General features: G+C 36.8%; 1 protein-coding gene across 4 annotated transcripts in view; it reads right to left on the bottom strand.

Annotated features, from left to right (window-relative positions):
• CB1H4orf33 (chromosome B1 C4orf33 homolog) overlaps window positions 1–27,794 on the bottom strand; it is a 119,957-nt gene that overhangs the window by 58,892 nt on the left and 33,271 nt on the right. The window contains exon 7 of one of the 4 annotated variants that reach the window (XM_078445742.2): window positions 3,277–3,361. The exons of the other annotated variants lie outside the window; for them this stretch is intronic. The gene's annotated coding sequence lies outside the window, so the exon portion shown is untranslated. Of the gene's footprint in view, window positions 1–3,276; window positions 3,362–27,794 lie in introns of those variants that run through there. 4 annotated transcript variants of the gene reach the window in all.

Below are 27,794 nucleotides of genomic sequence, written 5' to 3'. Positions count from 1 at the left end.
CTTTGTGTGCATCTACTAGCACTTAATGACTTTGTGCTAGCAGCAGGAGTGTGCTATGACTGCTTGTGACCACTTGCAGTATCAAGGGAGATGGTGAGAGCAAAAATGGCACCAGTTAGTGCCTCCATCATTGAAATCCCAACTTTCCCCTGCCACTGTGGCAGATGCTTTAGTTTCATATATGTGTGTGTGTGTGTGTGTGTGTGTGTGTGTGTGTGTATTAAAAATATATATATATGTGTATATATAGATATAGATATAGATATAGACATAGATATAAATATTTTTAATTTAGAGACACTGCAAGCAGTGCAAGCAGGGGAGGCACAGAGAGACAAGAGGACAGAGGATATGAAACAGGCTCTGCACTGATAACAGCAAGCCTGATTGGAGGCTTCAGCCAAAGTCAGACACTCAACTGACTGAGTCACCCAGGTGCCTCCTGGAAGATGCTTTAAGATTAACAAAAGAATCTCCTTCACATATAATCTACGTGTTTTTCAAACTGCTGCTTTTGTGCTGAGCCCTGGGGCAAGTGAGTCCACATGCAAGCCCTTTAAAAGGAGTAGGTCAGTGCCCAACAGCACTTTGGTTCCCTTGGACATTAGCCCCCTTAGTTTTTAAACCTAGACGTTTTAGGTGCTTGTCTCTCTAGTGCAGGTCCCGAGGGTTGGAGTGCCTGATGTGGGCATACACCCCTCACTCCTCAGAAAAATGTTCCAGACTTATGAGATCCTTCCCAATTGTGGAACACAGAACTACGGGTGGGGTTTTTGGCAAGACCACATCTCTGCCTCACCTACTGTTTCAGTGTAGCCCTCCTATCTTTTGTTGCAAAAGAGCTGTTTAGCTAGTTTTCAGTTCTTTTTCAGAGGCAATTGCCCCATATATAGTTATAGATTGTCATATCTATGGGAGGAGATGAGTTCAGTGCTGCCATCTCGTTGATAGTTTTCTGTTTAAAAAGTCATTAAATGGAAAACCACCAATGATTTTCAATGATAGTCACTGGAAACCAAGCTGCATTAAAGTTAGGGCTGAGCTATATCAAATTAGAGAATTTTATTTCTAGGTTTTCTACCTGCATCTATAACGGCAAAAAGTTAATGGGAGTTATGCAATTATGTTGAGTCCATAGAATCAATGTAAATACACAGTCTGGGTAACTAAGCTAAAAACTCCTTGCTACATCATTTCTTCAATTATAGGACATACAATTTTTGTCCAGTTTTTTTCAAATAAATACATCTATTGTCCACCTTGCTTTTGTAGACACCATCTTTTGAAAAGGCCAATAATTTATGCAGGCATCTGTAGTCATTTTATATCCTTCTGATAAATATATTTGAAATTATATTTTTCATATCTAATACTAGTATTGAGTTACAATTACTTTTTTTAAGATTTTAATTATAGATGGGCAGAGAAATTGTAATATCAAACTAATGTCATTTGCTCTGTAGAAGGATTAGCTTATTTTACAAAGTGTATGAAGTATCAGCAAAATAAAAATTATTAGTTTCATCTAAAGAGATGTAAACATGGCTAATAATTTATTTGTATTAAAATCACTGGATGGGGCGCCTGGTGGCTCAGTCGGTTAAGCGTCCAACTTCAGCTCAGGTCATGATCACAGGTTCGTGGGTTCGAGCCCTGCGTCGGGCTCTGTGCTGACAGCTTGGAGCCTGGAGCCTGCTTCAGATTGTGTCTCCCTCTCTCTCTCTGCCCTTCCCCTGCTCACGCTCTGTCTCCCTCTCTCTCAAATATGGATAATAAAACCTTAAAATTTTTTTTAAATAAATAAAATCACTGGGATTACCACTTTGAATTCAAGAATATAGGCATATATGTGCTATTGATACAAAGTTCCTTTATAGAATAAAATGGTGAAGCTATTTATAATCTGAATTTATTCATTTGAAATTATAAATACATAAAATATATAAATATATAAAATTATTCTAGGTAATCTAGTAATCCTATGTATTATCATACATATATCAAGTTTACATAGGATTTAATAAATAACATTTTTACTCCCAGTAAGATATAAAACAATATTTTTTTAGTTTTAATTAAGCCTTAACTGTAAGGAATGCAAAGAACAAAATAGGAAAGTAAGGTTTAAAATTATATAAGGGTATCCTACATACATTCCTAGTAACTAAAATAGTGATGAACTGATACAAATAATATTATATGAGTAATATAGAATATGAATTTGGGAAAAAAGTCACAAGATCCACATTGAACTACACAAAATTACAATACCATAAAGTTTGTCCCACTGTAGAACAAGGTGATCTCTGAAATTACAAGGCGGTGAATTCAGAACCATAAAAAGGAAATATTACTTCACAACCTTTAGTTAACCTGTAGCTAGGAGGTCATAAAATCAAATTCTGTGGTTGGATTTAAAAGCTGGATAATTTTATAGCCACTCATAATATCAGGGTTCAAGCTCATTGCCTTCAGTGGCTGGACTAGAATTCTTTGATCATTCACATCAGTAGACTACTAGGCATGAACGTATGTGGTATGTTTTGTCTTAAAGGTTAAATATTGAAATAACTTCTTGGGAGTCAAATGACACTGTTTACCACACTAGTCTCCTTTCTAGGATGTGTTAGAATGGTGAAGAATGGAAGGCAGAGGAAGCTGTCTTCAGAAGTCAGAATTTATCATTCTATTATGACAGAGTCTTCCCATCAATTTACAGGCACACATACACAGTAAACCTATGTTTGATAAAACACTGGCATCAGATGGAGGCTAGTATCCATATTTCCAGTTTATTTCATCTTGACTGATCTGTTTCTAAACTGAAATTTCACTTTTCCGGAATGCCCACTCTTCTCTACATGGTACATTAACTAGTGAGGATACTTCCTATATCTATTATCTGCCTAAAGAATATAAATTACAATGTCTTATCTATGCAAACTTTTAAATTGCTTTTTAAAATGTACTGCTCTTTCATCTTTAAACATTTTTTAAGCTGTTATTTCTTGCCTCTGTGCCTTTGCTCACTCTGACTCTATCACTGAAATGCCATCATCTGCCTCTCCCACTTCAAGGATCCATTTTAGTTTGTTTCTTCTGGCTCTAAAGAATCCTGATCTCCTCAGATTAAAGGGAGGAGATCTACCCTGTATGTCCAAAATATTGCATCTATATTTCTCATATTTATCCATTTCTACCTTATTCTAAATGTATGCGTAAATGAATATGGCTTACCTCTTGATTAGCTCTCTTGTAGAGTGTAAAAATCTTATAGACATAAAAGTCTTATAAGTCATCCCTTGTGAGTTTCTCAGCACCTAGTCTAGAGTCTTCAATGTGCCAATTGCTCTGTAAGTATCTGTGGCACAAAAGAATAATTAAATGAATGAGGTTTGATGTTTATCTGGGTGTGTGCTTCCTTGGACAATAATGTATGTGAAGATTACTTTGTGGCATACCTGTTATCGGTATCTTTATATAATTCTTACCTCTCTTCTTCCAGCTGGCAATTATTTTATTTTTTGGTTACTTTTGGAAATTCTAATACTTTAAAATAACAAAAATAAAGTTGACCAGTACAAACATTTAAAAAAAAATCTAAAAATAAAAAATTCTTAAATCCAGTATTCATATGAAAACAAATGCTGTAACAAAAATGTATAAATAAAAGAATGCTGAGACTGTCATTATTTTAAACACAGTCTTGTGGTTGTTTCTGTGTAGAATTAAATGAAGTACCAAAAATATCATTTTGTTAACCTACTTCTTCCATCTAGTGGCAAAAAGCAGTAAGAAAAAAATGTCCTAGAAAAACACCATGATGAAATGGTTCTAAATGCCATTGCAGGAACTACTGGTGGTGAAGAGTCCAACATCCAAGGTTTAACTTATAAGTATATTTAAAAAGTATATACAGTATTACAAAAAATAATTCTAGCAAATTGACAGTGTTCAGCTAGGATAATTGAGTTATGCAATTATGTTGCATATGTGTATTTGTACATTTTAACAAAGACTTCTGGTACATATGTAAATGTATGTATCACCCTGTACTAAATCAGGATGAATTTGTTTGGGTATACAGTTGTATTTCTGGACCAAATTTTGGGTAATTATTTACAATTCTATTATTCCTTGACTGTCAGCACAGGGCTACTGTGTTGTTATAAGCTTCAAGAAATATAATTGAAAACCACTGTCATTGACCTATCCCATTGGAATTATTAGTCAAAATACTTCTGCAATAATAGGCAGTGAACTACTTCATGGCCTGAAGCATAAGGTCAAGTGCAGGGTGGGGGAAGTCACAAACTTTAAAGAAGGCACAACCATTTGGTCTGCATTGTTAGAGCTGCTTCAAAAACATTAATGAAAAATAACATGCAATGCATAGCATAATTGTACATTCTCTGCACTCTCAAAGGCCACCAGCTTATCCCTAATACATGAAGTTTGACTGCCCTTCTAACACTTTGTTTGCCTCACTGCAAATGTAATTAATATTTTAGGAGTTAAATGTTGGGTTATGCTAAAATGGAAAAAATGTTCTCCAAGAAAGCAAGCTTTTCCCCTTCCCCTATTTAAGTGAGGCAACTAACTGTATAATGGTAACATAAATTAAGAGTTTGTTGGGGTGTCTGGCTGGCTCAGTTAGTGGAGTGTGAGACTCTTGATCTTGGAGTTGTGGGTTCAAGTCCCACAATGGATGTGGAGATTACTTAAAAATAAAATCTTTTTAAAGATAAAAATAAATAAATATAAATAATAAAAATAAAAATAAATTAAGAGTCTTTCAAAGTTTAAAAATATATTTAGACTACGTATTGGAAATGAAAGTATTAGGGAATATCATAATTATTTCAAATTCAATATTTTAATTAAAAGGCTGTTTGTTTCCTAATTTTCAAGAACAAAGAAACCCTCCTTAACACCCTGAACCCCAAAAGCAAATTTGAGTATAGTAGGATTGGCTGTAATGAAATGAAGCATAAGATCAGAGAATGGAAAAAATTCATTCCAAAGCACCCAATCAATTTTTCTGACCCTGTGTAATCTGAGTTGGAGTGAGGTGATTATATGGTAAAAAATTTTTGTACAAAAGTATCTAGAGAACAGAGACATATTTTCATATTTGGATAGAATACATTAATGCTAAAGGCCTATCCAATATTTGAAACCTTATTCTTTGTAATTAAGGAGGAAGAAAGGACTGTCATAATTTGCACACAAATCCATCTGAGTTATTATATCCAGTCACTCTTGTTTACTTTTCTGAAGCCAACTTGTAATTATTAGTTGATCACCTTTAATATTCAAAATATTTCTGAAGGACTCACAAGATTACAAAAACAAAAAAAAAAAAAAAACCCACAAGGTAACTTTGAAATATTTTAGGTTTCTAAGTTAAATATTTTTCTTTGCATGTCACATAATTGTTTTTTCTTTCTGAGTCTACACATTGTTTTAAATAAAATCAGAAGTTACAGATGTGCCCCAGTTTTGACTCAGTCTACTGGACTTTAACACAGAATTTTTCACCAAACATCAAACATATACATGAGGTCTGGGTGATAAATGATTGAGGCCAATGATTGAGATGACAAGTCACTGGCATTGCTGAGCAGAGGTGTGACATGATCTAACATTTTAAAACATAGCTCTGAACTTCAGCTTGTACCTATGAAAAGATAATTGCTATGGGACTTTTATATGGGGCTTGCTATGGGACTTGCCATAAACTGGATAAAATACATGAATGAAAAACAGGATAAATATATGAAGCCCCTATGTTGTATATTAGATAACATGCAGTACAAGAAAAGGGAAACAAAGTTAATGCATAACTACTCTTGCTTTTGGCCTGGAAGTAATTTCCAGAACGCAGCAGAGAGAGAGCTTTAAAAAGTCTCAAAAGGATCAATATGGTAGAGTAATGGGATATCACTTCTGATGGTAGGTTACAAAAGACTACAGCTTTTGTATTAGGTTCACACACTTGCCCTCTTACTCTCTTAGACTACTTGTTCTGGGGGGAGTCAGCAGCCATATCTGGAGGCAGCCCTGTGGAGAAGCCCAGATGGTATAGAATTGAGTGTGAACAGCAAGTTGAGTTAGCTGGGAGGCAGATCCTTCTCCAGTTAAGCCTTCTGATAAGACTGCAGACTCAGTCATTAGCTTGGCCATAATCTCATGAGAGACTTTGAGTAAGAACCACACAGTTTTAAGCCATTTCCCAAATTCCTAACCCATAGGAATTATGAGATAATAAATATTGTTTTAAGACACTAATTTTGGGAGTCATTTTATATGCATCAATAGGTACCTACTACAATACCTGAAATGAAAAGTTCACCTGATAGGACTGACAGCAGATTCAGCACTGTAAATGACAGGTTCAGTGAATGTGAAAACAAAATAGTAACTCTCCAAAATAAAAGCATAGAGCAAAAAGACTGGGGAAAAAATGAATAGAATCTCAATGACCGATGTGACCAAATAAAGCAGTCTTGATTGAGCAGAGGAAGGCACAGGAAAGTATTTAAAAATTAATGGTGAGGCACTTGAGTGGCTCAGTCAGTTGATTTCGGTTCAGATCATGGTCTTGCAGTTCATGGGATTGAGCCCCATGTTGGACTCTGTGCTGACAATATGGAGCCTGCTTAGGATTCCCTCTCTCCCTCTCTCTCTGCCCCTTTTCCACTCATGAACTCAATCTCCCTCTCTCTCTCTCTCTCTCAAAATAAATAAACTTTAAAAAATTAATGACTAAAAGCTTTCCAAATTTTATTAAAACTACAATCCAGAGATCCAAGAAAATCAACAAAACCTCAGTTAAGATAAATACCAAGAAATCCATACCACAGCAAGTCATAAACAAATTCCCAAAACCCAGTGATAGAAGGAAAATCACAAAATTGAGTGATTGAATTAAAGAAGACACATTACAAACAAAAGAAAAAAAAATAGCATACTTCATCAGAAACTACACAAATAAGAAGGCAATGGAATTACATCTTTATCATACTGAAAAAAAAGTCAACCTAGAATTCCATGCTCAGTGAAATTATCTTTCAAAAATTAAAATAAAGACTTTTCAGACAATAAAATTCTGAGAGAATTCTTTGAAGCAGGTTTATCTACACCCTAGTAAATATTAAAGGAAGTTCTTTAGGCAGAAGAAAATGATGCCAGATGAAAAAGAAACTTGGATTTCAAAGGAATGAAGAGTGCTGGAAATAGTAAATATATAGGTAGACATACAAAAAAAACTTTTCTCATTTCTAAATTTTTTTAATTTTAAAAAATTTTTAAAGTTAATTGTCTAATTCAAGCAAAAATAAAAGTACTGTGTTATGGATAGAAGAGTAAAGAATGTACTAGCAGTGGACTGTATTATGAATTCAAGGAGTAGACATTACAACACATTTGAGAAAATTAAAAGGCAAGCCAAGCCATAGACTAGGATAAAATATTTGCAATACATAAATTTGTCTAGGGACTGATATTCAGAATATATTTTTCAAAGAGCCCAATTATAATAAAGACAGAAATGGGCAAAATATTTGGACAGACACTTCACAAAAGAAAATATATGAATGGCAAATAGGCACATGAAAAGATAATGAAAATCATTGGCCAGTCAAGAACTACAAATTAAAACCACATTGAGAAACCAGCACACCCACACTTGAAAGTCTAAAATTTAAAGACTGACAATATCAAGGTTAGTGGGAATGTGGAACAATAAGAACCCTCATGCATGTTGGTACTATAAAATGGTAAAACTACTTTGCAAATAGTGTATCATCTCCTTAGAAGCTAAATATACTGTTACCACATAATCCAGTTCTCTCATTTACTGAAGAGAAATAAAAAATTATGTTCGCAAAAATATTTGTCTACAAATGTTTATAGCAGTATTATACAAAATAGCCAGAAACTGGAAACAACCAGAATGTCCATCAACAGGTGAATCAATCAATAAATTGTAATACATCCACATAATGGCATAGTAATGAGCAACAAAAAGGAATAAACTACTGATACATGCAACAACATGGATAAATTTCAAAAACATCATGTCAGTGATATCTCAGACACAAATAACTGATCATAGTGTATGATCATAGTGTATGATAATAATTATATAAAATTTTTAGAAAAGGAAAAACTGTGGGAACAAAAAATAGATTAGCTATTGCCTGGGTTTGAGGATGGGAGTAGAGATTGGCAAGAGACAGGAACAGGGGATATTTTCAAGCAATAGAATTGTACATTTAAATGAGTACATTTGTTTTATGTAAATTTTGCCCTGATAATATTGCTTTTAAGAAGGAAATTCTGGCTTCTGTGTAGAGTATAGACTTGGATGGGGGCAGGGAGCAGGGCAAAGGGAGAAGCATGGAGATCAGTTCAAACACTACTGCAATAACCCAGGGTTGCAACAATCCAGGGAAGGTGATATTGGGTTGGGCCAGAGTGGTAGTAATGAAGGTGTTAAGAAATTGTGAGATTCCAGATATATTTCAAAAGCAGAGACTGGAAAAAATGGACTAGATGTGGGTCAAGTGAGAAAGAAATTTTTGTCCTGAACTACAAGAAGACTTGCCATTTAAGATGATATAAACTTGGGGAATATCAAGTACAGTGGCTGAAAAGAGTTCAGTTTGGGATATGCAAATATCCCAATATGAGTATAAAATGCTCATCAGACATCTTAGTGGCAATGTCAAGATGTGTATGTTCAGGCACACATTAAGTGGATAAAGATACACATTTGGGAATCATTAGCACATACAGTAAAACCTTGGATTGCGAGTAACTTGTTCTGCAAATATTCCATAAGGCAACCATTTTTAATAAATTTTAACTTGATAAACAAGTGATGTCTTGCAATACGAGTAATATGCGATGCCGAATGTCACATGATCACAACTGAGCCAATGGTTCTTCTCTCTCTCTCTCTCTCTCTCTCTCTCTCTCTCTCTTGCTGTAGGATTGTGGGTAATCATCTTACATGCTTGGATGTTTGGTCTTAGGCTGCAGTGTTTGGCAGAAATCGATGATTTTTCAGAACATTGGAAGTTGTGCACAACTGAAACTAGTGTATTTTTTGTCACTTCAAAGTACCTATGGATAGTCCTTTGTTTTTCCATACAAGAGTAAGCTTAGGAATGCTTTGCTTCATTCTAGGTCATTGGAAAGACTCCTTGTTAAAGTTGCAGGAAAAGAAAAAGATTCCATTGAGCCAACAGATATCAGTAATTCCATTAGTGATAGTGAAATCATCCTACACAATAACCCTCTTCTCACTCATCTCCCTCACAGCAGCGACGAAGGTTTGCAAAGGTAAGTGCAGGTTAATTTGTTTATTTTTCTTCATATTTTGTATTTTCTTTATTGTTTTTGTGTTCTATTACAATATTGTAACCATTTTTATATGAATATTTTTGGGTTGTGGAATGAATCATCTGAGTTTCCATTGTTTCTTACAGGGAAATTCACTTTGATATACAAGTGCTTTGGATTACAAGCATGTTTCTGGAACAAATTATGTTCACAAACCAAAGTTTTACTGTATATTGTATTTTAAATCACAATATTGACTGAGGTGACCAAGAGAGGGAATATACAGATAGAAGAGTTCTATAGATCGAGTCTTGGCAAATTCCATTTTTAAAGTCTGCAAAGAGAGGGAACTAACCAAGAAGAATTAGAAGGTGAACTGAGAAAATGATATTCCTAAGACAAATGGGGGAGATCTAGAATGAGCAAGACGATGTCTAACAAACTTATAATAAGGTAAATGCAAATTAACATACCATTCTCAACTATCAGGACAGCAAAATCTTGAACGTGTGATAACATACTCCATTGAAGATGGTGTGGGATAACAGAAACTATTATACTTTGATGGTGGAAATGCGAATTCCCTATACAGTATAATTTTGTACTTTCTAGTAAAACTGTACATGCATTTACCCTTTGACTCAGGAAATACCTTGCCTAGAAATATCAAAGATATTTGGGCAAAAATACACAAGTCTTTGTAGAACAGCAATCTATTACTTCTTTTATATGGGAATATCCTAGGTAAAAATAAAATGATCCAAACAAATCTTGTAAGCTAGATCATGATAAATCTGGCACAATAACAATATGTGCTAGCAGAAGATTCCTTATCTATTGAATGCTTTTAGCATGATGTATTTGGTTGGTTTAAGATTGCTTATGATAAACAAACAAACAAACCTAGATTTGGACTTATGCGGTATGGATCCTTGGAAAATATCATATAAGACGTGTAATAATTTGAATATAAAATGGAGATGGCTATTGACTAAAATATAGCCCCCTTTGGTGTTCAGTCCTGTAGCTGAAAACATGATGCATGTTGCTTCTGCCCTTTTTATAGGGGATATTGACTAAGTCCACCCTTCACCCAACTTTCATGGCCATGCTAAACACCTCTGGAATTGGCTGAATCGTCCTCAGTAGTAAATATTAAGCAATACAAAATTCTAGGAGGACAACAATGGATGATTGTTCTAATTAAGGAAATGGTTGAGGTGTGAGTTTTGATTCCCATTATTTCCCTTTTTTAGCAGTCCTAGCTAACATATAAAACAGTTCCATTGCTTCTCGGTCTTTTGGCTAAGACCAAGTGTAAAACAGAAAATTTCAAGGGGTGCCTGACTGGCTCAGTTAGTAGAGCATGAGACTCTTGATCTCAGGGTCATGAGTTCAAGCCCCAGTTGAGCCTAGAGCTTACAAAAAAAAAAAAAAACAAAAAAACAAAAAACAAAAACAAACCCAAAACAAAACAAAAACCCAGAAGGTTTCACAAAGTTCCTAAAGGTAAACAATAGACTGTCAAAGATCAAACAAAGTAGTTTCTTAGGTTATTTCAGTTACACCTAATATGGTAAAGATTAAATAAGAAGTACAACAGGCCAAGGGGGCCTGGTATGCCAATATGCATTTAATTAATAATGCCTTCTTTTCAATCCTGAGTTCAGAATCCTGCCAGACACAGTTTGCCTTTCATGTAAATGTGTAATGGAAATCAATGTAAATTTACTGTATTGCCACAGCAATATGTAACACTCCTGGCATATTACCACAATCTACTGACTCAGTACTTGGACATAACCATTAACAGCAAATTTTTAAGTGCACTACATTGACTCCTCAAATAAAGAAGTTCAAAAGGAGTGAAAAACCATGGTCACCTTTATGACAGAAGATGGCTGATAAATCCAGCTAAAATTCAAGTCCAGTCCAATCTGAGAGATTCCTGGAGCAACCAGAGATATTTCTCAAACTGTATGAAGTAAGTTATTGCCTTTTAACAGACCCTTCCAACAAGCAAGAAACTCACAGCTTGGAGGACTATTTGAGTTTTGGCAAAATCACATTGCTCCTACAAAAATAGTGTTAGCCCTTATCACAAAGTCATCAAAAATAAGTCTTATTTCAAGTGGGGTCCTAAGAAGAAACAAGCATTAAAAGATTCACAGAGGATGATGGCACAGGGAACCACACTAAGACCTTATGATCCAACTGATTATGTAAGAATATCTATCTCCTAGCATATTTACAGCTGTGAAGCCTTTGGAAGAAGTCGAATAGTGCTAGTCAGCAGACTTCTTGAATTTGGATTTGAAAACTAGCTGAGGTAGTTGACCACTAAAGTCCATTTGAAAGACAGTTGCTAGCTTCTTACTGGGTATTGGTCAAAACTGCCCCCACGTCAGAAGGGCATTAGATAATTCTGAGGTTAAATATCAGTCATGTCTTGGATTATGTCAGAAAGACCTCAAATAGAGAAAGGGCTGCATAGCAAATCTCAGTGACCCAGAACAAATGCTATATGGTAGAATACCCTGAGGTGGGAAGTTGAGGGGGAGTACACTGAATACATGAGCACGCTTCTCACAGATCCAATTAGAGAGCTCTCCAAGAATCCCGCTTGCTCACATTACTCTGACAAAGTAGCTAACTGGTTCACTTATAGGAGTTCCTGGCTTGAGAGCCGTGTTACTGTTTGGAAATTGGCAGCTATGTGCCATACTGATAGAAAAAAAAAAAAAAAACCTTGATGAGAGAAGGAACAGGCAAGTTGGCAAATTTGGCAGAGTTGAGAACTGCTAATTTAGCAGTGTGAGAAGAATTAGTCTCCTGATCTCAGAGGACCATTTGGATATTTACAGACTTTGGGTTGTAGTCAACAGCAAATGGGTCCTAGATCACCAGACAATTGAATACCCTTATGTGGCACTCAATTAAGTAAATCTCTGTGGGAATTAAGAATTAGAAGGGGTCATGTGTATGTTAACAAAAAAACAAAACAAAAAATACAGTTTCCAGTTTAGAAAGGAGATTGGAACACTAAGGTAGATGCCTTAATCAGATTCCTGAGCTAACTATCTGGTAGGTATGCATGTTCAGATAACCGTAGCAATCTGCCTCTTCCCTAGCAGGGGTAAATGTTACATGACACTTGTAAAAACCGGGACTATAACATCTGGAATAAACCAAATGGGATCCAGAATTTATTGAACAATGGACTCTAGTCACCAACCTTATAATGGGGAATGTGGTATATGAGAAGTCATTTCTTTGGGAAGAAATTGAATAATCCCATAATATTAACTGATGTGTGGTGTGTCAAACATTATTTTAACCACTCTTCCATAGCTGTATGGTGTAACAAAGGATTTGTAAGCTTATTTACACAATTAGATAAAAAGCAAAAAAGCAAGATATATGTAAACAATGATTCTCCAGGATGAGAAAATATTTTTGGGAAGCCGTATTAAATATCCCAACAGATGGAATATTTACAGAAACTGATTAGAGAAGGCAGTGGATTTGGCCTTAGAAGAAACATAGACTTAAATGCTTCCATCAACACACTATAAAAAGGTTCAAATAACTGTGGATAAAAGGAGGAAAAAATGTAACTGAGTTGGAAAAAGAAATTTAAAAGGCTTATGAAGCTGAATGGTCATCATTAAGGTATTTTGTAGAGCGAATTCTCTACACAGCAGCTGCTGGCCTGTGATATGTTTCTCTCTGATTACCAAAGTAACATTCTCTGGGAAAGAAAAAAAGATAGGTGTCCCTGTCTAACCTCCTTGTAAACATGCTGATAACTGACTCCTTAAACTAAATATATTTGCTAGGAGGAATGTTCTTAACTGTGGAATTCTCTTAGCAAGACTGTTTCTAGAATCTATGGATTTATAAGCATGGCTCCTGGAAAAATGTCACATAAACCCTTTACCAATCTAAATATAAAATAGAGATGTTCCATAACTTAAACAACTGCCCTCTTGTTATGTGAGGTCACTTATAAACCTCATTTAAATTCTTCATCTATTACTGACCAGAGAAGGTGTCCAACACAGAAAGGAAGGGCCAAGGTAGCCACAGAGGTGAACTGGACTTCTCTCTGACTTTCCCAAGACTTTCAATAATTTATAACCTCAAACATATTAGTAAACCTGCGTAAGACTCCTTATTCATGTAAGTCTAATTTGACAGCACAATTTTTTCTGTTAGCTCCAGTATGCTAACATTTACCACTAAGTTGGAAGAAGAGAATGTAGCTATTTATATATATTGCTTATATTCAGATGGAAGTTTAAAGTATAAATGTTGTTAATGGTTATCTATAAAGAGAGAAAGGTAACAGGTTAGAGGGAACTAGAATAGAGGCCAGAGTTTTCTGGGTATATCTTTATTTGTAGAATTGAATTTGGAAACTCACAAATATTTTAAATTATTTAAATTTCCCAAAAGTGAAAGGGGAATGAAACCAACGAACCTAACTATGTATTGAGTTTGGTGTCATAACACAATGACAGAAACTGCTTTCAACTGACTTTAAACACAGTAATTTGCTATCTAACCTTGCTGGGATATACCCTGAGGTCAAAAACGCTAGAAAAAAACAAAAATAATATACCCTTTAAGCTTTTTCCAGTATCATATTGCTGTTAACAGTGTTATTTTATTCAGAATCTGTGGTGTGTATTGTGGGAAAAAGCAAATGAGAAATTATGTTGAAATCACTGAAAACCTATTTGGGTGATGTTAGAAGGGAAACAAATGTAAGATGCATGAGAAGAAGTAGGAAGTATCAATATGAAATTATAATGTATTTACTCTAGATCGGATTCTGTGTCTCCCTCTCTCTGCCCCTCCCCTGTCCGCATTCTGTCTCTCTCTCAAAAATAAAATAGGGGCGCCTGGGTGGCTCAGTCAGTTAGGCGTCCAACTTCAGCTCAGGTCATGATCTCACAATTTGTGAGTTCGAGCCCTGCGTCGGGCCCTGTGCTGACAGCTCAGAGCCTGGAGCCTGCTTTGGATTCTGTGTCTCCCTCTGTTTCTGCCCGCCCCCCCCCGCCCCCCCCCCCATTCAACTCTGTCTCTCTCTCAAAAATAAAATAAAAACATGTTAAAGGCCTAGAAAAATATACCCAACCATTAGCAATGGGCACTCCTAATGTACAAGTAGTGGTCTCTAATATCATTTGCCACTAAGAGAAACCAAGAATTACTGGAAGAATGGCTAGCTCTATGTCTATAGCAGGCAATGTGCAAGATGAGCTTTGAATATCTTGCCATACCAGAAAGCAAATAAGTTATTAAAGACTAGTAAGGTCATGTCAAAAGACTTAGAAGTCAACTTAAAGATATTCCCATTGGCCAAAGATTGAAAACACAGACCATATATGAGATATCTACAATGGATTGATATACATAAACTATTTTTAAGATGGTTGTACCTCTCTCTACTTACTTATGTACTTATTTATTTACTTACTTACCCATTCATTCATTCATTCATTACAAGTAAGCTCTGCACCAAACATGGGCTTGAACTAATACTGAGATCAAGAGTCACACATTCTACCAACTGAGCCAGTCAGCTGCCCCGCATATAAACTACTTTTTAAATGTTTATTTATTTTGAGAGAGAGAGAGAGAGAGCAGGGGAGGGGCCTAGAGAGAGGGAGAGAGAAAATCCCAAGCTGTCTCTGTGTCGTCAGCATGGAGCCTGATGCAGAGCTCGATTTCATGACCACGAGATCATGACCTGAACTGATATCAAGAGTCAATGCTTAACCAACTAAGCCACCCAGGCAGGTGCCCCCATAAACTATTTTTATTTTTATTTATTTTTATTTTTTATTTTTTTAATTTTTTAAAATGTTTTTATTTATTTTTGAGACATAGAGAGACAGAGCATGAGCAGGGGAGGGGCAGAGAGAGAGGGAGACACAGAATCCGAAGCAGGCTCCATGCTCTGAGATGTCAGCACAGAGCCTGACACAGGGCTCAAACTCACAGTGTGAGATCATGACCTGAGCTGAAGTTGGATGCTTACCCGACTGGGCCGCCCAGGTGCTCCCCCCCCTTAAACTATTTTTAAATCCATGAGTTCAGAGAGGTTTTTTTTAATTCTGGTAGAATTAACATACCATGTTATATTAGTTTCAGGTGTACAACATAGTGCTTCAATAATTCTACAAGTTATTTAGTGCTCATCATGATAAGTGTACTCTTAATCCCTGTCACCTATTTCACCCATCTCTTCCCCCACCCCCACCTTATGGTAATCATGTTTGTTCTCTATAGTTAAGAGTCTGTTTCCTGGTTTGTCTTTTTTTCATTGTTCATCTGTTTTGTTTCTTAAATTCTCATACGAATGAAATCATATGTTATTTGTCCTTCTCTGACTGACTTATTTCACTCAGGTTTATATCCTCTAGATTATTTCATGCTGTGGAAAATGGCAAGATTTCACTCTTTTTTGTGGATGAGTAATATTCTGTGTCATATATACATATACATATATATATATATATATATATATATATATCCAGTAGTGGATAAAATATATATAAATATCCAGTAGTAGAATTACTGGATCATAATGATAATTCTATTTTTAATTTTTTGAGGAAACTCCATCCTGTTTTCCATAGTGGTGTACCAGTTTCCATTCCCAACAGTTCACATAGGTTCCTTTTCCTTCATATCTTCACCAATACTTGTTTCTTATGTTTTTCATTTTAGCCATTCTGACAGGTATGAGGTGATATCTCATTGTTTTGATTTGCATTTCCCCAATGATAAGTGCTTCTGAACATCTTTTCAGGTATCTGTTGGCCATGTCTTCTTTGGAGAAATGTCTGTTCATGTCATCTGCCTATTTTTAATTGGATTATTTGGGTTTGTTGGTGTTGAGTTGTGTAAGTTCTTTATATATCTATATATATAACCATCAGATATGTCATTGGCTAATATCTTCTCCCATACCATGGGTTGTCTTTATTTTTGTTGTTCCCTTTACTATGCAGGTTTTTATTTTGATGTAGTCCCAATTGTCTGTTTTGCATTTGTTTCCCTTGCCTTAGTAGCCATATCTAGAAAAATGTTGTTACAGCAAATGTCAGAGAAATCATTGCCTATGCTCTCTTCTGAGATTTTTATGGTTTCAGGTCTCATGTTTAGGTCTTTGATCCATTTTAAATTTATTTTTGTGTAAAAAAATAAATAAATAAATAAATAAATTTATTTTTGTGTATAGATTAAGAAGGCGGATCCAGTTTCATTCTTTTTGCAAGTAGCTGTTCACTTTTCCCAACACTATTTGTTGAAGAGACTTTTTCCCATTGCATATTCTTGCCTTCTTTGTTGTAGATTAATTGACCTTATAAATGTGGATTTCTGGGATCTCTATTCTGCTTTATTGATCTCTGTGTCTGTTTTTATGCCAGTCCCATACTATTTTGATCATGATAGCTTTGTAGTATAGTTTGAAATCTGGGATTGTGATGCCGCCAGCTTTGTTCTTCTTTCTCAAGATTGCTTTGGCTATTCTTTTCTGGTTATACTCAAATTTAAGGATTGTTTGTTTGAGTACTGTGAAAAATGTTGTTGATGTTTTGATAAGAATTACATTAAATATATAGATTGCTTTGGGTATTATGAATATTTTAACATTATTTGTTCTCCTAATCTATGAGCATGGAATATCTTCCCATTTGTTTGTGTCATCTTCAATTTATTTCATCAGTGTTTTATAAGTTACAGAGTACAGGCCTTTCAACCCTTTGGTTAAGTTTATTCCTAGGTATTTTATTATTTTTGGTGTAACTGTAAATGGGATTGTTTTTTGAATTTCCATTTCTGCTGATTCATTATTGGTGCATAGAAATGCAACAGATTTGAAATTCATTTATCAGTTCTAATAGTTTTTTGATGGAGTCTTTCAGGTTTTTTATATATATAGTATCAATCGTGTCATATGCAGATAGTAAGTTTTATGTCTTCCTTACTGATTTGGATACCTTTTATTTCTTTTTGTTATCTGATTGCTGTGACTAGGACTTCCAATACCATGTTGAATAAAACTGGTGAAAGTGGACATCCTTCTCTTGTTCCTGACCTTAGGGGAAAGGCTTTCAGTGTTTCCCCATTGAGGATGACGTTAGCTGTGAGTTTTTCATATACGAGCTTTATTATGTTGAGGTATGTTCCCTCTAAACTTACTTTGTTGACACTTTTTATCATAAATGGATATTGTACTTTATCAACTGCTTTTTTTTTTTTTAAGTCCAGTCAAGGTTAATGTCAATGCTCTGAACTTTTTCAATAATTTTTTAAATGTCTTTTTTTTTTTTTTGAAAGAGAGAGCAAAAGTCCAAGCCTAGGGAGGGACAGAGAGGGGGTGAACAGAGGATCTGAAGCAGGCTCTGTGTTGACAGCAGAGAGCCCAATGCAGAGCTTGAACCCATGAACCGTGAGATCATGACCTGAGCCAAAATCAAGAGTTAGATGCTTAACTGGCTGAGCCACCCAGCCACACCTCAAATGCTTTTTCTACATTTATTAAAATATTTTTATGGTTTTTATTCTTTCTCTTGTTGATGTGATGTATCACATTGATTGTTTTGTGAATAACAAGTCACTTTTACATCCCAGGAATATGTCCCATTTGATCATGATGTATGTTTTTTTCATGTACTGTTGAATTTTGTTTGCTAATATTTGGTTGAGGATTTTTACATCTATGTTCATCAGAGATAGTGGCCTGTAATTTTCTCTCTGCATTTTTTTTGTAATGTCTTTGTCTTGTTTCGATATCAAGTTAATGTGGCCATATAAAATGAATTTGGAAGCTATCCTTCCTCTTCCAAAAATGTTTGGAATAGTTTGAGAAGTATTAACTTTTCTGTAAATGTTCAGTAGAATTTTCCTATAAGCCATCTGGTCCTGGATTTTTGTTTGTTATGAATTTTATGATTACTGCTTCAATTTCATTGCTGATAATCAGTCTGTTCAAACTTTCTAGTTCTTCCTGATTCAGTTTTTGGAGGTTATATATTTCTAGGAATTTATCCATTCCTTCTAGGGTTGTCCAATTTGTCGGCATATAATATTTCATAATATTCTCTTAATCTATGTTTCTGTGGTATTGATTGCTATTTCTCTTTTTCATTTCTGATTTTGTTTTTTTAAATTTTTTAATGTTTATTTAATTTGGAGAGAGAAAGAGAGAGAGAGAGAGAGACAAAGTGCAAGTGGGGGAGGAGGAGAGAGAGAGAGAGAGGGAGACACAGAATCTGAAACAGGCTCCAGGCTCTGAGCCATCAGCACAGGGCCTGATGCGGGGCTCAAACTCACAAACTGTGAAATCATGACCTGAGCTGAAGTCGGACACTTAACCGACTGAGCCACCCAGGCGCCCCTAATTTTGTTTTATTTATTTGAATCCTCTCTCTCTCTTTTTCTAAATTAGTCTGGCTAAAGGTTTATAAATTTCTTGATCTTTTCAAACAACCAGCTTCTGTTTTCACTGATCTGTTCTATTTTTTTTATTTTTAGTTTCTATTTCACTTATTTCTTTTAAAAAAAATTTTAACGTTAATTTTTTTTATTATTGAGAGACAGAGAGAGACAAGCATAAGCAATGGAGGGGCAGAGAGAGGGGGAGACACAGAATCTGAATCGGGCTCCAGGCTCTGAGCTGTCAGCACAGAGCCCAAAGTGGGGCTTGAACTCACAAACCACAAGATCATGACCTGAGTTGAAGTCAGAAACTTAACCGAGTCACCCAGGCACCCCTATTTCATTTATTTCTGCTCTAATCTTTATTATTTCCTTCTTTAAACTGGTTTCAGGCTTTGTTTGTTCTTTTTCTAGTTCTCTAGGTGTAAGCTTATAGGTTTGAGATATGTCTTGCTTCTTGAAATAGCCCTGCATTATTAAAACTTCCCTCTTAGAAAAGTTTTCACTGCATCCCAAATATTTTGGACCATTGTATTTTCTTTTCCATTTGTCTCCATGTATTTTTTTTTTATTTCCTCTTTGATATCTTAGTTGACCCATTCATTATTTAGTAGTATGTATTAACCTCCATGTATTTGTGTTCTTCCCAGAATTTTTCGTTTGGTTGATTTCCAGTTTCATAGCATTGTGGTTGGAAAAATGCATGGTATGCTTTTGATCTTTTTGAATTTGTTGAAACTGGTTTTGTGGCCTAATATATGATCTCTTCTGCAGAATGTTCCATGTACACTTGAAGAGAATGTGTATTCTGTGTTAGGATTGTATGTTCTGACTATATCTATTAGGTCCATCTGGTCCAATGTGTCATTCAAAGCCACTGTTTCCTCGTTGATTTTCTGTTTGGGTAATCAATCCGTTGAAGTAAATAGGGTGTTAAAGTCCACTGTTATTATTGTATTACTATCAATTACTTCCTTTATGGTTATTATTAGCTGCCTTATGTATTTGTGTGCTCCTCTGTTGGGTGCATAAATATTTACAATTGTTACATCTTCTTGTTGGATTGTCCCCTTTATTATGATACAGTGTTTGTTCCTTTTATGATTATGTAGTGTCCTTGTCTCTTGTTACAGTCTTTGTTTTACAGTCTCTTTTGTTGATGTACATATTGATACTCTAGCTTTCCTTTCACTTCCATTTGCATGATAAATGCTTTTCCATCCCTCACTTTCAATCTGCGTGTGTCTTCAGATCTGAAATGAGTCTCTTGTAGGCAGTATATAGATGGGTCTTGTTTTTTTAATCCATTCAGTCACCCTATGTCTTTTGATTGGAGCATTCAATCCATTTACATTCAAAGTAATTATTGATAGGTAAGTAACTTATTGCCGTTTTATTACTTGTTTTATGGTTGTTTTTGTAATTCTTGTCTGTTCCTCTCTTCTCTTGCTTTCTTCTCTCAGTTTGCTGGCTTTCTTTACTGATATATTTGCATCCCTTTCTCTTTAGCATATCTATTATAGGATTCTGATTTGTGGTTACCATTAGGTTTATATATAACATCTTATGCATATAGCAGTCTATATTAAAATGATGGTCGTTTAAGTTTGAACACCTTCTGAAAGCACCAAATTTTTACTCCTGTCCTCCTGAAGTTTTAGGTATGTCATACTTTATATCCATTTATTTTGTGAATTCCTTCACTGAAATTTCTGGATATATTTAATTTCATTGCTTTTGTACTTCCTGTTTTCCTTACTCTTGCTTGTGATCTTTCCTTTCCACTCACAAAGTCCTCTTTATCATTTCTTTTAAGGCTGGTTTAGTGGTGATAAACTCCTTTAACTTATGTTTGTCTGGGAAAACTCTTTCTCCTTCCATTCCCAATGATAGCCTTGCTGGATAGAGTACTCTTAGTTGTAGGTATTTTTTTTTTCTTTCAGCACTTTGAACATATCATGCTACTCCCTCTGGCCTGTAAAGTGTCTGCTGAACAATCAGCTGACAGCCTTATGAGGCATCTCTCTCTCTCTTTTTCAAATCATATTTCATATATGTGTGTGTGCGTATATATATATATATATTTTTTTAATGTTTATTTATTTTTGAGAGAGACTGCAAATGAAGAAGGGGCAGAGAAATGGGGCCAGAGGATCTGAAGCAGGCTCTGTGCTGACAGCAGCTAGCCCAGTGTGGGGCTCGAACTCATGAACCGTGAGATCATGACCTCAGCCGAAGACAAATGATCAACCACTGAGCCACTCAGGTGTCCCATGAGGTTTCTCTTGTATGTAACTGTCTTCTCTTGCTGTTTGTAAAATTCTTTATCAATACATTTTGCATTTTAATTACTATATGTCTTGGTGTGGACCTCCTTGGGTTAATTTTGTTGGGGATTCTCTGTGCCTTCTGGACCTGTTTCCTTCCCTATATTTGGGAGAATTTTCAGCTATCATTTCTTCAAATAAATTTTTTTGCCTCCTTTTCTCTCTCTTCTCCTTCTGGCATCCCTACAATGCAAATGTTATTGTTCTTAATGGTGTCACTGAGTTCCCTTAAACTATTTCCATTTATTATTATTTTTTTCTCTTTCCTATTTAGCTTGATTGCTTTCTATTACTCTGTTCTCCAGGTCGCTGATCCATTCCTCTGCTTCCTCTCATCTACCATTTATTCCACCTAGGGTATTTTTAATTTCAGTTGAGTTCTTCATCTCTGACTGGTTCTTTTTTATATTGTCTGTCTCTTTGTTAGGGGTCTCTCTGAGGTCCTCCATTCCTTTCTCAAGTCCAGTGAGCATCTTTATGACCATGACTTTAAATTCTCTAACAGGCATATTGCTTACCTGTATTTTGCTTAGCTATCTTGCTATGATTTTGTCCTGTTCTTTCATTTGGAACATATTCCTTTGTCTCCTCATTTTGTCTGTCTGTGTCTGTTTCTGTGTGTCAGGAAAGTCAGCTGTGTCTCCTGCTCTTAAAAGCAGTGGCCTTGTGAAGAAGTTTCTGTAGTGTCCTGTAGTTCAGTGTCCCATGTTCACCAGAACCTGGCACTTCAGAGGTATCTCCTATGTGTGCTGCATGTGCCCTACTATTATGGGTAAACCATGTTTGCCTTCAGTCCAGTCGTTTACAATGGTTCTTTTTGCCTGTTATGGGCACTGTTTGGTCCCTGTGTTGTTTTGGAGCCAGTATGGGGCTGCCTTGGGCTTGAGTTGAGTAAGACCAGGTGCTTTCTAGAGGTGTAGTAGCACCAAACTGTAGGGTGCTCTCCCTGTGTTGTCCTATGGGAAGCTTTCATTGGTGGGCAGCGCCAGAAGTCAGACCAGATGTCTGCCCCCAGCCCACTGCTGAAGCTACAATCAGACTGCTGTGTGTGGTTAACTTCCCCTCTTCCTGGGGCAGGAGTCACTTTGGGGTGCTGCTGGCCCCTGCTGGGGCTGCTTGCACACTGCCAGACTTGTGGCACCACTTTGGATGAACTCTTGTGAAAGGCATGTTGGAGGCTGTGTCTGCAGGAGAAGGAGAAGGGGTTGGGGCACTTGGTGTCAGCAGGGTCTACACAGGTCTGCTGTGGGAGAGGACCTGCATCTGCCTGGGAAAACTCCTGTGAAACCTGGTTGGTTTGGAGGGGGTGGATCTGAAGAAGTACGTGGAACAGGATGTGCTGTTAGCAAGCTAGGTGGAGGGTGTTTTCATTGCACTGATTCGTACGGGTGTCTGCGTGGGGTCTGGGGTACAGGGGAGGGAAGTGGCACATGCCATTTGCTCTTAGAGAAGTCTCCTAAAGCTCCCTGCCCCTCAGCACATGCTCTGAGACTACTAAATAAATCTTCCTGTATACCCCAGGTATTTTTGAAACTGATGCTTTTGTGCTGTATCTCAGCAGGGCTGTTTGCTGTGCTGTCTCTTTAAAGGCAGAGACTGCTTCCTATTGTCCTCCAGCTCTTCCAGAGGAAAGCCTACTGATTTTTAAAGTTCCAAGTGTTGGGCCCCATTGATTATAAAAATTCATGAAGCCAGGCCCTTCTGGTTTTCAAAGCCAAATGTTATGGGATTCATCTTCCCAGTGCAGGTCCCTGTGCCAGGGGTGATTGGAATGGGGTCTGTTCTTCTCCTTTCTCTGTGCCCCATGTCATCCCTCCCTCCTATGGACAGTCCTGCAGATCACTTTTGCTCCCAAACGTCTCTCTGCCCTTCCTACCCTCTTTGACGTGGCCTCTTCTCTACATCTAGCTGTGGAGTGTCTGTTCTGCCAGTCGTCAGGTTGTTTTCTATTAGGACTGGTGTGGTGTTATCTAGTTGTATCTGTGGGACAGGTGAAGCCAGGATCATCCTATTCCACCATCTTCCCTGGAAGTCTGAGAGATAATTTAAAAAATCTCATTGGTCATCTTTGGAGATTGCCATAGAACCAATTATTCATAGAACTGCTAAATAAAATAATCAAGTATTATCCTGTAAAAACAGTGCTTCTTGGTATCCTATAATTGAATTGGGATCATTTTTCTTAATAGAAGTACTCCAGCTAAGAAATATGTAATAATGACAAAACTGGATTATCAACATTTTATAAGCCCTAATGAATTCATGAATTTAGGCAATACTCACCTAGTGGCATCTAATATCACAAAATGGAGACAACAAGTCATTATATATCTCCTGACAGAAGAATACAACACCATCTATGAGATATTTTTACCAGAAATTGAACCTGAATGTAATCAAGCTTCTAGATGTAATTCACAGAAAATATAGGAGGCAGATGAAAGCATGGGGATATAACTACCAAATCCAGACTGCAAAAGACTCTGTAATTTCTAAAATATGAGGAAAATATCTAGAATAGTGGCAAAAATCACTGAGTATTTTCTCTTGCACTGGATTTGTGGTTTGTCATTGTGAGATCTGTAATACCCAGTTACTTCATATACAAAAAGAAGTTGTCTTTAGATGAAGATGACCCAGAATATGGGAGACCAAGAAAACCTCATATAAATGGACCTAGAAACCTGATTACACAGTGCAATTATCAACCTCTACATCAAACTGTGAAGTCTGCTGTATCTCCTTTTACTGTTTAAGCTGGTTTGAGCTGAACTTACTTTTATTTGTAACCAAAGCTTCTTAATTTATAGATTAGAAAAGGAGCTATAGACTGTGAAAAGGAACCACTTCCAATAAATATATTTACAATTTGAGGCTCTGTATATGCAAGTCCTATCTATCTATCTATCTATCTAATCTGTTTTTTTTTCAAATTATAAATAAAATCAAATTGAAGAGTAAAGTAGAAGGCTGTTTTTCTTCCCTTAGCTTTTAAGCTGCACTGGAGCCACTTTTAATGTTTATTTTTGAGAGAGACAGAGACAGAGTGTGAGCGGGGCAGGGGCAGAGAAAAAGAGAGACAGAATCCAGAACAGACTCCAGGCTCTGAGCAAGCTGCCAGCACAGAGCCTGATGTGGGGCTCAAATTCACAAACCACAAGACCTGAGCCAAAGTTGGATGCTTAACCAACTAGCCACCCAGGTGTCCCTGGAGTCACTTTTATTTTTTTTTTTTTAATTTTTTTTTTTAACGTTTATTTATTTTTGAGATAGAGAGAGAGAGAGCATGAACAGGGGAGGGGCAGAGAGAGAGGGAGACACAGAATCTGAAACAGGCTCCAGGCTCTGAGCTGTCAGCACAGAGCCCGACGCGGGGCTCAAACTCACGGACTGCGAGATCATGACCTGAGCCGAAGTCGGCCGCTTAACTGACTGAGCCACCCAGGCGCCCCCCTGGAGTCACTTTTAAATGTAACGTTCCCCTCCAGTCACTAATCATTGAAAATCTTCTCCAGTCACTAATCATTGAAAATATTTTAGATATTAACTAGTTACCCAAAAGATAATACTGTGAAAACCAAAGTGTTTAAAGCTAGTGTTCTGTAAACACTTTAAATTGATGGATCTTGAACATTTGTTCCTAGATCCAAAATAAGAATAAACTCTTAAAACAACGTATACATGTAATAAATGGTGACAGGGCCAATCGCACCATGGTCAAAACTGCTGCAATATCCTCTCCTGTTCCTGGGAATGACCTCAGGGTGGGAGGTGGACATACTGGACGCACTATGAGATGTTCTTAACCAAGATTCCCTTGATCACCTGGTCTCCACGTGTCCCATTCTAATAGAGGGCCATAATGGCAATTCAGGTCCCTCACTATCAGTGTCAACTTAGTCACTGAATTTACCTTTTTCAGCAATCCCACATGTCTTAGTAGTCACCTTTCTTCAGACTAGAGTTATTTGGTTAAATGTCCACATTTATCTCCCTGGGGAAGAATTAGGAGGATATTTATCATATATTCTTGGAGCAAAATTTCTGGTTATTTTATTAACAAGATCCAGCTTTTCTTTCAGTCAATAGGACCTGGGTTTGAAAACTGGATTAAATCTACAGAAAGGGTAACAAATCAAAATGATCTATTCCAGGAGCTGAAAATAGCCTGCTGCCCACCAGCTCTCAATTTTTTTTTTCTGGTATATAAGTCAAGTTGGCTAGCTACCCATATCACTCTTAGGTACACCTTAAACTATTAGCTAAAGTCATGGATATCTGATGTTAATGCACCCTGACTGCCACCTCCAGCCCTGCTGCTCATTATAGTAATTACATTCTCATAGCTTCTGTTAATTCGTGTCTCCCTAGGAATCTGATATTCTGGAAATTTATCATACCCATCAACACTAGACATCCCAGTTCTATGCCAACACTGCCTACTCAGTCCTGGGCTACAGAGGCTACCTATAGTTATCCAGATCACAACTGAGTTTCTCAAGAATGACAATGTTCCTCTCTATAGTCTCTTCTATTCTATTCTCCTTGACATAAACATAGTCAGACGGTAGGTTCTCTGGCCTCATATAACATTCTACATTTATAGTCTAATATCATAACATTATCATCTCTCCAAGTCTTTGACCTTTCCTCGATTCTCCACCAAGGCAATTTTAGCATTTCTGCTTCATATACTATAAGCCACCATTTCATCCAACTTCAAGAATTCAGTTCAGTAGCATATTAAGACAAGTTCCAGATGTCCTTGTCAAGATGTTAAGCCCCCAGTTTAACAACCCATGTCAACATACATTTTCCCTTTCCAGCCACACATACTAACTTTTTTAGATGCACTCCAACATGTTCTTCCCTTGTTCCAGGTCCTGTATCCTTTCAGTGTGCACAATACTTCGCACAGCACGTACTTATTATTTCTACTATGCCTTGCAAAGGGCTGTAGTCTGACCCTTATTTTAAGTCTAGTGAAGAGATGACATATTTTGAGAACAAGGATTACTTAAAAGACACTTGCTTCAGGTGGGGTTTTGGGTGGACTATCAAGGCAAGTTGATGATAATTTCTTCTAACAAGGTTAAAGGACCTGCTTCTGCCAGCCTAGAGAGTGAAGAAAAATCTGGCATTCAAAATACACCAGAAGAGGCTCATCCACACAAATATCCCCACCCCAGGTCATGGATCCCACTCTTTCCATTAGATATCTCTCATTTCAAAATAGGAGACCTGTCAAGGCTCAGTATTCAGCAGTGTAGCTATCGTTACCATTAAACCTTGAGTTTGAGTTTCCATAGTGTTTGTGCTCCAGCTGCTGTAAATAGGACTTTTCAAACACTGAGATGCATTTTTCTGATGCTCACAGTATACCCTGAGTTTGTAGTTGCTTATTTTTTTCTCAAGTCAGTCTAAAGACTTTATCAAAAAGCAGTCAAGTCCACCTTCAACAGATTACAGAATTAAAAAAAAAGAAAAGTTTTATCAGGTAATTCCACCAGTGCAACTGTTGTCTAGGTGGGGAGAGAGATTCCTGGTGCTTCCTATTCCACCATCTTCCCAGAATCCTCTCCAAATTCTAAATTGTTGTTTTTCATTAATGGAGAAATATAAAATAAAATTATTTCAATATCAGAATAATTTTAAAAAGAAAAGAAACCATGAACTTCAGTCCTTATTACTGCCACTGTCTCTATGCCAAGTGCTACCTATCACTTATACAGATGTTTCACCTTCACTGGCTCCTCAAGCCAGTCTACCACTGGAGACAGTCTTAGTAACTGTGATGTTACACTAGAGTCATCACCACCACCAATAGTGTCCCTATCGCTGCATTGCCCCGAGTGATTCAGACCTGATTCCCATCCTGACAGGCTCCTTTCTAGGATCACTTCAGGTAACAATTGACTTAGCATGAATTCCCCATAAAAGAGACCTGGGATGAGGGCTTGCATGTAGGATGATTTTAGTGAAGTAACTGCAAACAAGAGTAGGGAAGTAGGAAGAGCAGAACAGGAAATGAAGAAAAGGCAATATAAAATGTGTTATTAGTTCACCACTGCTGCTGTTATTAGTTGGCAACTGGAGTGTGATCCCTTTAGTAACCCTCTGACGAGGGACCTCAGAATTGCCAACCTGAAGAACAAAAGAGAAAAGTATTTAACCACTTTCTCCCATCCTCTTGTTCAAGAGTTGGCCCATGTGGTATTAGCTACCTCACACATCCAGGGCAGTTACATAATGGCTAAGTGGGTTCTTGCACGTGTTTCAAACAGCTGAGGCAGCAGCAAAGCCCTGCACCAAAAGGAATGGAACTAATTGCTGGAGTAAAATGTTAGGCTTAGATAATAACAGATGGGCCAGAAGAACTTTCTAATGCACAGTAGGTAAGTGCTCTAATAAAGCAATGTTAAAATACTACGGAAATTTAAATGCGGAAAAAGCAGATGATCCTTTGGTTTTGAAGCATGACTTCAAAAGCATGGCTCTTTGGGGTGCCTGGGTGGCTTAGTCGGTTAAGTATCCAACTTTGGCTCAGGTCATGATCTCACGGTCCGTGGGTTTGAGCCCCGAGTCAGGCTCTGTACTGACGGTTCAGAGCCTGGAGCCTGGTTTGGCTTCTGTGTCTTCTTCTCTCTCTGCCTTCCC

The sequence above is a fragment of the Panthera onca genome, chromosome B1 (genome assembly GCF_046562875.1).
Source record: "Panthera onca isolate mPanOnc1 chromosome B1, mPanOnc1 haplotype 2, whole genome shotgun sequence".
NCBI lineage: Eukaryota > Metazoa > Chordata > Mammalia > Carnivora > Felidae > Panthera > Panthera onca.
The sequence above is the reverse complement of the archived record's forward strand: the minus strand, read 5'-3'. Positions and strand labels throughout refer to the sequence as shown.